This window comes from Salmo salar, chromosome ssa18 (genome assembly GCF_905237065.1).
Source record: "Salmo salar chromosome ssa18, Ssal_v3.1, whole genome shotgun sequence".
In the NCBI taxonomy this organism is placed as follows: Eukaryota; Metazoa; Chordata; class Actinopteri; order Salmoniformes; family Salmonidae; genus Salmo; species Salmo salar.
In genome coordinates this window covers 67585481-67598093 of record NC_059459.1, presented here as the reverse complement: position 1 = coordinate 67598093, position 12613 = coordinate 67585481, and positions in this window count along the sequence as shown.

The following is a 12613-nucleotide window of genomic DNA, read 5'->3' as shown; positions in this document are numbered from 1 at the left end:
CTACCTCTCCTCCCCCTCCCTATTTCTCTCCCTCTCTCTTGTACTCTCTCTTTTTCTCTCTCTCCCGTTCATCTCTCTTTTTCTCTCTCTCGCTCTCCCTCTTGCCTTCCCTCTCGCCCTCTCTCTCTCGCTCTCTCCCTCAGGTCTTCTTGCCGATCTCAGCAGAGCACCACTGTAATTAAGGCGTGCTAGCCACTAAGTTGCAGATTTTTATTGTTTTTTGTGTTAACTGTTTGTGGTGTCAATGGGTGAACAATAGAATTAGAATAGAACGATTCTAAATTCTGTGGGATGAACAATGAGCATTAATAACAGGACATGTTCTGAATGTGTAACAACCATGTACACTGAGTGTACCAAACATTAGGAACACCTTCCTAATATTGAGTTGCACACCCCCTTTTTGCCATCAGAAAAGCCTCAATTAGTCAGGGCATGGACTCAAATCAAATGTATTTATATAGCCCTTCTTACATCAGCTGATATCTCAAAGTGCTGTACAGAAACCCAGCCTAAAACCCCAAACAGCAAGTAATGCAGGTGTAGAAGCACAGTGGCTAGGAAAAATTCCCCAGAAAGCCCAAAACCTGAGAGGAACCAGGCTATGAGGGATGGCCAGTCCTCTTCTGGCTGTGCTGGGTGGAGATTATAACAGCACATGGCCTAGATGTTCAAATGTTCATAAATGACCATCATGGTCAAATAATAATAATCACAGTAGTTGTCGAGGGTGCAACGAGTCAGCACCTCAAGAGTAAATGTCAGTTTGCTTTTCATAGCTGATCATTGAGAGTATCTCTACCGCTCCAGCTGTCTCTAGAGAGTTGAAAACAGCAGGTCTGGGACAGGTAGCACGTCCTGTGAACAGGTCAGGATTCCATAGCCGCAGGCAGAACAGTTGAAACTGGAGCAGCAGCACGGCCAGGTGAACTGGGGACAGTAAGGAGTCATCATGCCAGGTAGTCCTGAGGCATGGTCCTAGGGCTCAGGTCCTCCTCCGAGAGAGAAAGAAAGATCGAATTAGAGAGAGCATACTTAAATTCACACAGGACACCGGATAAGACAAGAGAAATACTCCAGATATAACAGACTGACCCTAGCCCCCTGACACAAACTACTGCAGCATAAATACTGGAGGCTGAGACAGGAGGGGTCAGGAGACACTGTGGCCCCATCCGATGATACCCCCGGACAGGGCCAAACAGGCACGATATAACCCCACCCACTTTGCCAAAGCACAGCCCCCACACCACTAGAGGGATATCTTCAACCACCAACTTACCATCCTGAGACAAGGCCGAGTATAGCCCACAAAGATCTCCGTCACGGAAACAACCGAAGGGGGGGGGGCGCCAACCCAGACAGGAAGACCACGTCAGTGACTCAACCCACTCAAGTGACGCACCCCTCCTAGGGACGGCATGGAAGAACACCAGTAAGCCAGTGACTCAGCCCCTGTAATAGGGTTAGAGGCAGAGAATCCCAGTGGAGAGAGGGGAACCGGCCAGGCAGATACAGCAAGGGCGGTTCGTTGCTCCAGTGCCTTTCCGTTCACCTTCACACTCCTGGGCCAGACTACACTCAATCATAGGACCTACTGAGGAGATGAGTCTTCAATAAAGACTTAAAGGTTGAGACCGAGTCTGCGTCTCTCACATGGGTAGGCAGACCATTCCATAAAAATTTAGCTCTATAGGAGAAAGCCCTGCCTCCAGCTGTTTGCTTAGAAAGTCTAGGGACAATTAGGAGGCCTGCGTCATGTGACCGTAGCGTACGTGTAGGTATGTACGGCAGGACCAAATCGGAAAGATGGGTAGGAGCAAGCCCATGTAATGCTTTGTAGGTTAGCAGTAAAACCTTGAAATCAGCCCTTGCCTTAACAGGAAGCCAATGTAGGGAGGCTAGCACTGGAGTAATATGATCAATTTTTTTGGTTCTAGTCAGGATTCTAGCAGCCGTATTTAGCACTAACTGAAGTTTATTTAGTGCTTTATCTGGGTAGCCGGAAAGTAGAGCATTGCAGTAGTCCAACCTTGAAGTAACAAAAGCATGGATTAATTTTTCTGCATCATTTTTGGACAGAAAGTTTCTGATTTTTGCAATGTTACGTAGATGGAAAAAATCAGTCCTTGAAACAGTCTTGATATGTTCTTCAAAAGAGAGATCAGGGTCCAGAGTAACGCCGAGGTCCTTCATAGTTTTATTTGAGACGACTGTACAACCATCAAGATTACTTGTCAGATTCAACAGAAGATCTCTTTGTTTCTTGGGACCTAGAACAAGCATCTCTGTTTTGTCTGAGTTTAAAAGTAGAATATTTGCAGCCATCCACTTCCTTATGTCTGAAACACAGGCTTCTAGCGAGGGCAATTTTGGGGCTTCACCATGTTTCATTGAAATGTACAGCTGTGTGTCATCCACATAGCAGTGAAATTTAACATTATGTTTTCGAATGACATCCCCAAGAGGTAAAATATAGAGTGAAAACAATAGTGGTCCTAAAACAGAACCTTGCGGAACACCGAAGTTTACAGTTGATTTGTCAGAGGACAAACCATTCACAGAGACAAACGGATATCTTTCCGACAGATAAGATCTAAACCAGGCCAGAACTTGTCCGTGTAGACCAATTTGGGTTTCCAATCTCTCCAAAAGAATGTTGTGATCGATGGTATCAAAAGCAGCACTAAGATCTAGGAGCACGAGGACAGATGCAGAGCCTCGGTCTGATGCCATTAAAAGGTCATTTACCACCTTCACAAGTGCAGTCTCAGTGCTATGATGGGCTCTAAAACCAGACTGAAGCGTTTCGTATACATTGTTTGTCTTCAGGAAGGCAGTGAGTTGCTGCGCAACAGCTTTTTCTAAAATATTTGAGAGGAATGGAAGATTCGATATAGGCCGCTTAGTTTTTTATATTTTCTGGGTCAAGATTTGGCTTTTTCAAGAGAGGCTTTATTACTGCCACTTTAAGTGAGTTTGGTACACATCCAGTGGATAGAGAGCCATTTATTATGTTCAACATAGGAGGGCCAAGCACAGGAAGCAGCTCTTTCAGTAGTTTAGTTGGAATAGGGTCCAGTATGCAGCTTGAAGGTTTAGAGGCCATGATTATTTTCATCATTGTGTCAAGAGATATAGTACTAAAACACTTTAGTATCTCCCTTGATCCTAGGTCCTGGCAGAGTTGTGCAGACTCAGGACAACGGAGCTTTGGAGGAATACGCAGATTTAAAGAGGAGTCCGTAATTTGCTTTCTAATGATCATGATCTTTTCCTCAAAGAAGTTCATGAATGTATTACAGCTGAAGTGAAAGCCATCCTCTCTTGGGGAATGCTGCTTTTTAGTTAGCTTTGCGACAGTATCAAAAATACATTTCGGATTGTTCTTATTTTCCTCAATTAAGTTGGAAAAATAGGATGATCGAGCAGCAATGAGGGCTCTTCGGTACTGTCTTTCCAAGCTCGTCAGAAGCCTTCCAGTTTGGTGTGGCGCCATTTCCGTTCCAATTTTCTGGAAGCTTGCTTCAGAGCTCGTGTATTGTCTGTATACCAGAGAGCTAGTTTCTTATGACAAATGTTTTTAGTTTTTAGGGGTGCAACTGCATCTAGGGTATTGCGCAAGGTTAAATTGAGTTCCTCAGTTAAGTGGTTAACTGATTTTTGTCCTCTGACGTTCTTGGGTAGGCAGAGGGAGTCTGGAAGGGCATCTAGGAATCTTTGGGTTGTCTGAGAATTTATAGCATGACTTTTGATGCTCCTTGTTTGGGGTCTGAGCAGATTATTTGTTGCGATTGCAAACATAATAAAATAGTGGTCTGATAGTCCAGGATTATGGGGAAAAACATTAAGATCCACAACATTTATTCCATGGGACAAAACTAGGTCCAGAGTTTGACTGTGGCAGTGAGTAGGTCCAGAGACATGTTGGACAAAACCCACTGAGTAGATGATGGCTCCGAAAGCCTTTTGGAGTGGGTCTGTGGACTTTTCCATGTGAGTATTAAAGTCACCAAAAATGTGAATATTATCTGCTATGACTACAATGTCCGATAGAAATTCAGGGAACTCAGTGAGGAACGCTGTATATGGCCCAGGAGGCCTGTAAACAGTAGCTATAAAAAGTGATTGAGTAGGCTGCATAGATTTCATGACTGGAAGCTCAAAAGACGAAAACGTCTGTGGTTTTTTTGTAAATTGAAATTGTCTATCATAAATGTTAGCAACACCTCCGCCTTTGCGGGATGCACGGGGGATATGGTCACTAGTGTAACCAGGAGGTGAGGCCTCATTTAACACAGTAAATTCATCAGGCTTAAGCCATGTTTCAGTCAGGCCAATCACATCAAGATTATGATAAATGATTCGTTTATTGACTATAACTGCCTTTGAAATGAGGGATCTAACATTAAGTAGCCCTATTTTGAGATGAGATATCACGATCTCTTTCAATAATGGCAGGAATGGAGGAGGTCTTTATTCTTGTGAGATTGCTAAGGTGAACACCGCCATGTTTAGTTTTGAGAGTTAGAGCCCTGTCTATGTTCGTAGATAAGATGAGAGCACCCCTCCAGCTAGGATGGAGTCCATCACTCCTCAACAGGCCAGGCTTGGTCCTGTTTGTGGGTGAGTCCCAGAAAGAGGGCCAATTATCTACAAATTCTATCTTTTGGGAGGGGCAGAAAACAGTTTTCAACCAGCGATTGAGTTGTGAGACTCTGCTGTAGAGCTCATCACTCCCCCTAACTGGGAGGGGGCCAGAGACAATTACTCGATGCCGACATCTTTCTAGCTGATTTACACGCTGAAGCTATGTTGCGCTTGGTGACCTCTGACTGTTTCATCCTAACATCGTTGGTGCCGAAGTGGATAACAATATCTCTATACTCTCTACACTCGCCAGTTTTAGCTTTAGCCAGCACCATCTTCAGATTCGCCTTAACGTTGGTAGCCCTGCCCCCTGGTAAACAGTGTGTGATCGCTGGATGATTAGTTTTAAGTCTAAAACTGCGGGTAATGGAGTCGCCAATGACTAGGGTTTTCAATTTGTCAGAGCTAAAGGTGGGAAGCTTCGGCGTCTCACACCCCGTAACGGGAGGAGTAGAGACCAGAGAAGGCTCGGCCTCTGACTCGCTGCTTAATGGGGAGAACCGGTAGAAAGTTTGTCGGCTGAATGAGCGACACCGGTTGAGCATTCCGACAGCATTTCCCTCCAGATGCCATGAGAAATTTGTCCGGCTGCGGGGACCGTGCGAGCGGATTTATACTAACGTTACTATCTGTACTTACTGGTGGCACATACGTTGTTTCATCCTTTCCTAAACTGAAATTACCCTTGCCTAACCAAATCAAATCAAATGTATTTATATAGCCCTTCGTACATCAGCTGATATCTCAAAGTGCTGTACAGAAACCCAGCCTAAAACCCCAAACAGCAAGCAATGCATGTGAAAGAAGCACGGTGGCTAGGAAAAACTCCCTAGGAAAAACTCCTTAGAAAGGCCAAAAACCTAGGAAGAAACCTAGAGAGGAACCAGGCTATGAGGGGTGGCCAGTCCTCTTCTGGCTGTGCAGGGTGGATATTATAACAGAACATGGTCAAGATGTTAAAATGTTCATAAATGACCAGCATGGTCAAATAATAATAATCATAGTAGTTGTCGAGGGTGCAACAAGCACGTCCGGTGAACAGGTCAGGGTTCCATAGCCGCAGGCAGAACAGTTGAAACTGGAGCAGCAGCATGGCCAGGTGGACTGGGGACAGCAAGGAGTCATCATACCAGGTAGTCCTGAGGCATGGTCCTAGGGCTCAGGTCCTCCGAGAGAAAGACAGAAAGAGAGAATTAGAGAGAGCATATTTAAATTCACACAGGACACCGGATAAGACAAGAGAAATACTCCAGATGTAACAGACTGACCCTAGCCCCCCGACACATAAACTACTGCAGCATAAATACTGGAGGCTGAGACAGGAGGGATCAGAAGACACTGTGGCCCCATCCGATGATACCCCGGACAGGGCCTAACGATTGCTTCTGAAGCTGGGCTTGCAGCACAGCTATCCTCGCCGTAAGGCGATCGTTCTCCTGTATATGATGAGTACAACGACTGCAATTAGAAGGCATCATGTTAATGTTACTACTTAGCTTCGGCTGTTGGAAGTCCTGATGAACCATGTCCAGATAAAACGTCCGGAGTGAAAAAGTTGAATGAAAAAAGTTGAGTGAGGGAAAAACAAAAAATATAAACGGTAATTTAAAAGTAAAAACCGTAAAGTTGTCAGGTAGCAAAGTAAGGTTGGCAACAAAACGCACAGCAGCATGTAAACAAGTCTGCAAGACTCAAAGGTGTCGACAGCATTCCACAGGGATTCTGGCCCATGTTGACTCCAATGCTTTCCACATCCTTTGGGTGGTGTAACATTCTTGATACACACGGGAAACTGTTGAGCGTGAAAAACCCAGCAGCGTTGCGGTTCTTGACACAAACCGGTGCACCTGGCACCTACTACCATACCTACTACCATACCCTGTTCAAAGGCACTTAAATATTTTGTCTTGCCTATTCACCCTCTGAACAACACACATACTGTACACAATCCATGTCTCAATTGTCTCAAGGCTTAAAAATCCTTCTTTAAGTTCTTAAGGCTGAAATCCCGTTAACGGGATCGATATGACAACTGTCAGTGAGTGCAGAGCGCCAAATTCAAACAACAGAAATCTCATAATTAAAATTCCTCAACCATACAAGTATTTTACACCATTTTAAAGAAACTTCTCGTTAATCCAACCAGTGTCCGTTTTCAAAAAGGCTTTACAGCGAAAGCATACCAAACGATTATGTTAGGTCAGCACCTAGTCACAGAAAAACACAGCCATTTTTCCAGCCAAAGAGAGGAGTCACAAAAAGCAGAAATAGAGATTAAATTAATCACTAACCTTTGATGATCTTCATCAGATGACACTCAAAGGACTTCATGTTACACAATACATGTATGTTTTGTTCGTGTCACGTTCTGAATCTTCAAATTCCCTGTCATATAGGAGCCAAGGCGCAGCGTGCCGGTAATTCCACATCTTTATTTAAGGAAACCAAAACCAAAATAATTAACAGTTACGCAGCAAGAAACATAACGCACTGTGCCGTACACACACAGAAATAACAATAACCCACAAACAGAGGTGGGGAACAGGCTGCCTAAGTATGATTCCTAATCAGAGACACCGTTAGACAGCTGTCTCTGATTAGGAACCATACTCGGCCCAATAAAGAAATACAAAAACAACACATAGAATGCCCACCCCATGTCACACCCTGACCTAACCAAACAGAGAAAAATGACTCTCTCAGGTCAGGGCGTGACAGTCCCCCCTCCCCCCCAAAGGTGCAGACTCCCGGCCGCACACCTGAACCTATAGGGGAGGGTCCGGGTGGGCATCTACTCATCTTGGCGGCTCTGGTTCGGGGCGTAGCCCCCACACCGCCCGCTGATCCCCCCGCCTCTGTGTCGCCGGAGGAACCAGACCGTGGATCAGCGCCGGAGGCTCTGAACTCCCGACCGCCGCTGACGACTCTGGGCTGCAGGCCGCCGCTGAAGATTCTGGGCTGCGGACCGCCGCTGAAGACCCTGGGCTGCGGACCGCCGCTGAAGACCCTGGGCTGCGGACCGCCGCTGAAGACCCTGGGCTGCGGACCGCCGCTGAAGACCCTGGGCTGCTGACCGTCGCTGAAGACTCTGGGCTGCTGACCGTCGCTGAAGACCCTGGGCTGCGGACCGTCGCTGAAGACCCTGGGCTGCGGACCGTCGCTGGAGGCTCCGGGCTAAGGTGCGTCGCTGGAGGCTCCGGGCTGAGGTGCGTCGCTGGAGGCTCCGGGCTGAGGAGCGTCGCTGGAGGCTCCGGGCTGAGGAGCGTCGCTGGAGGCTCCGGGCTGAGGAGCGTCGCTGGAGGCTCCGGGCTGAGGAGCGTCGCTGGAGGCTCCGGGCTGAGGAACGTCTCTGTAGGTTTCCCGGACCGGGGAACCTCGCTGCAGGCTTCGTGCCATGGATCATCACTACTGGTTTCGCGCCATGGATCATCACTGGAGGCTTTGTGCCATGGATCATCACTGGAGGCTCCGGGCCATGGATTATCACTGGAGGCTTCGTGTCATGTATCATCCCTACAGGCTCCGGGCCATGGATCATCACTAGAGGCTTTGTGCCATGGATCATCACTGGAGGCTCCGGGCCATGGATTATCACTGGAGGCTTCGTGCCATGGATCATCCCTACAGGCTCCGGGCCATGAATCATCACTGGAGGCTTCGTGCCATGGATTATCACTGGAGGCTTCGGACCATTGATCATCACTGGAGGCTTCCTACGGGGAGCTGGAACCGGTCTCACCAGACTGGGGAGACGCACAGGAGACTGGGTGCGCTGAGCAGGCACAGGGCACACTGGGCCGTGGAGGCGCACCGGAGGTCTGGAGCTCAGGGCTGGCACACCCCATCCTGGCTGGATGGTCACTGTAGCCCAGCAAGGGCGAGACGCTGGCACAGGACGAACTGTGCTGCGCTGGTGAACGGGGGGTACCATGCGTAGAGCAGGCGCAGGATAACCTGGGCCGTAGAGACGCACTGGAGACCAGACACGCTGAGCCGGCGCACTTCTTCCTGGCTGACGGCCAACTCTAGCACGGCAACTGTGAGGAGCTTGCACCGAGTGCACCGGGCTGTGAGTGCGCACCGGCGACACAGTGCGCATCACAGCATAATACGGTGCTTGCTCGGTCACTCACTCACTCGCTCAGGTCTCAACCCCGACCTCGCCAATCTCCCGTGTGCCCCCCCCCCCAAAAAAAATTGCAGCTGCCTCTCGGGCTTCTGTCGTTGATTCTCCCCGGTCCAGCTCGTCCTCCCAGTCAGCACACGCTGCTTGGCCTTCTTGTGGTGGGTTATTCTGTCACGTTCTGAATCTTCAAATTCCCTGTCATATAGGAGCCAAGGCGCAGCGTGCCGGTAATTCCACATCTTTATTTAAGGAAACCGAAACCAAAACAATTAACAGGTACGCAGCAAGAAACGTAATGCACTGTGCCGTACACACACAGAAATAACAATAACCCACAAACACAGGTGGGGAACAGGCTGCCTAAGTATGATTCCTAATCAGAGACAACGATAGACAGCTGCCTCTGATTAGGAATCATACTCGGCCCAACAAAGAAATACAAAAACAACATAGACATACAACACATAGAATGCCCACCCCATGTCAGACCCTGACCTAACCAAACAGAGAAAAACGACTCTCTCAGGTCAGGGCGTGACAGTTCGATAAAGTTCATATTTATATCTGAAAATCTCAGTTTACATTGGCGCGTTATGTTCAGTAATGTTTTGCCTCCAAAACCCCCGGTGATTTTGTAGAGAGCCACATCAATTTACAGAAATTATCATCATAAATGTTGATGAAAATACAAGTGTTATGCATGGAACTTTAGATAAACTTCTCCTTAATGCAACCGCTGTGTCAGATTTAAAAAAAAGCTTTACCGAAAAAGCACACCATGCAATAATCTGAGTACGGCGCTCAAACACAAAAACATGCCAAAAATATATCCGCCATGTTGGAGTCAACAGAAGTCAGAAATAGCATTATAAATATTCACTTATCTTTGATGATCTTCATCAGAATGCACTTGCAGGAATCCCAGTTCCACAGTAAATCCATCGGTATGTCAAAATACCTCCTTTTTGTTCGCGCCGTCAGTTCACAAATCCAAATTTACGATGCGCAGGCCAGACGAAAACTTTTAAAATTCCATTACAGTTCATAGAAACATGTCAAACAATGTATAGAATCAATCTTTAGGATGTTTTTATCATAAATCGTCAATAAGATTTCAACCAGAGAATTCCTTTGTCTTTAGAAATGCAATGGAACTCAGCTACCTCTCACGGGCGCGCGCATGGCTGAAGCTCATGCCCATCTGGCAGATACCTAATACAATCAGCTCTTATTCCCATCCACTTCACAGTAGAACCCTCAAACACGGTTCTAAAGACTGTTGACATCTAGTGGAAGCCTTAGGAAGTGCAATATCACCCCACAGACACTGTATATTGGATAGGCCAAGACTTGAAAAACTACAAACCTCAGATTTCCCACTTCCTGGTTGGAGTTTTTCTCAGGTTTTTGCCTGCCATATGAGTTCTGTTATACTCACAGACATCATTCAAACAGTTTTAGAAACTTCAGAGTGTTTTCTATTCAAATTTCCAAATAATATGCATATCTTAGCTTCTGGGCCTGAGTAGCAGGCAGTTTACTCTGGGCACCTTCTTCATCCAAGCTACTCAATACTGCCATCCAGCCATAAGAAGTTAACCTGTCTCCTCCCTTTCATCTACAATGATTGAAGTGGATTTAACAAGGGACACCAATAAGGAATCATAACTTTCACCTGGTCAGTCTGTTATGGAAAGAGCAGGTGTTCTTAATGTTTTGTGCACTCAGTGTCTTTTGTTGCTGAATACAAAGTCTCTCAGACTGATTCTCTCACTTATTCGCTCCCTCCCAAGTGAGATTTGTAAAGCATTGGAACAAAGGCTTGGCATGAACTTCTCACACCCGTATTCACATTGTTCTACTACACATTTAATCCAACTTAACATGTCCTTTGGAAGAACCCAGAGGTGTGTGTGAAACAGCCAGGACGTGTCTTCTTGAGAGGAAAAAGTGGAACTCTTTTTCTCGTTATCCCTCTATTATTCTCACTTCTACTTCTTACTGTATTTTTCTTCACTCCTCACCTCCCCCTGTTCTCCAGCTCCCCCTCTCCACTCATACCTCTCTCTCTCTCTCTCTCTCCTCCCATCCTCGTGTTGTTTGGGAAATGAGAACCAGATGTTGCTTATTGTGCAGAAGTCACTGAGGGGGAGAGGAGGAGGGGAGGAGGGGGGAGGTCAGTCTGCTGTAGTGAACAGCAGCACACACGGAGGTAGAGAGGAAAGAATGGATGAAGGAAAAGACAAGCAAGGAGGAGAAGAGGGTCAAGAGTTCTCATCCCCCTGATGTGGTGGGGTAGTGTTTTAGATTCAGCTAAAAAGTTACTGCGGCCCTATGCCCACAGGCCTGAGACGAAGGAGAGAGGTTTCCTGACAGATATGACTGGGCCAGGGTGAGGGAGCCTGTGCAGATTGAGAGGTGGGCTGGGTGGGTTGAGGTTTGTGGAGGGCCTGATTCAGCAAGTCCTGGTTAGGGTGTCACGTCCTGACAAGTGTGTAACTTCTGTGTTATGTTGAGTTACATGAAATCTCAGTCTCTCGCTGTTGTACTTGTAGGCCAACTGTTCTGTCGATAGTGCTGTGCTTGATATACTGGAGAGGTTGTGGTTTCCCACTTTTTGTTTTGCAGATGGGATAAACAGACACTCTGGCAGTCAGACTGCAAAGGAATGATCTTCTCCCTCTTTCTGTCATACGAACTTCTATGGCTGTGTCTTTGGGTGTGTGTGTGTATGTGTGTTCGTGTGTTAGTCCGTACTTGTGTGTGTGAGAGATACTTTAGAGTGTGCCTCAATGTAGGTTACCCAAAGGTTGAATTGCAAGCAGCTGGCCAGCCCACTTCCTGGCTGGGTTAGGAGTGCTGAGGCTGAGGTCTGAATGTTGTTGGGGTGGGACGCCCATCTAGACTGACTAACATCGCTGCCTGCTCTATTTCTCTGGAGCACAAATCTATATGAGCATGTGAGTGGGAAATGCTCTCCCGTCACTAAACATTCCTCCTCTCTGAGCCCTTTATCATATGTTTACCATACATTACCTCTTCTCTTATCCGTTCATCCAGCCATCCTTTGTGAATGTTAAATCAAATCACAAACTGTATTTGTACATGCTTGGTAAACAGCAGGTGTAGACTAACAGTGAAATGCTTACTTATGGGCCCTTCCCAACAATGCAGAGAGAGATTTTTGTTGTTGTAATAATAGAGAAATAATAACACGTGGAATAAATACACAATGCATAGCGATAACTTGTCTATATACACGGGATACCAGTACTGAGTCAATGATAACTTAGCTAAATACACGGGGTACCAGTACTGAGTCAATGATAACTTAGCTAAATACACGGGGTACCAGTACTGAGTCAATGATAACTTGGCTAAATACACGGGGTACCAGTACTGAGTCAATGATAACTTAGCTAAATACACGGGGTACCAGTACTGAGTCAATGATAGCTTAGCTAAATACACGGGGTACCAGTACTGAGTCAATGATAACTTAGCTAAATACACGGGGTACCAGTACTGAGTCAATGATAACTTAGCTAAATACACGGGGTACCAGTACTGAGTCAATGATAACTTAGCTAAATACACGGGGTACCAGTACTGAGTCAATGATAACTTAGCTAAATACACGGGGTACCAGTACTGAGTCAATGATAACTTAGTACTGGTACCCCGTGTATATACAGTGAGGGAAAAAAGTATTTGATCCCTGCTGATTTTGTACATTTGCCCACTGACAAAGAAATTATCAGTCTATAATTTTAATGGTAGGTTTATTTGAACAGTGAGAGACAGAATAACAACAACAAAAAAATGAAAAACGCATGT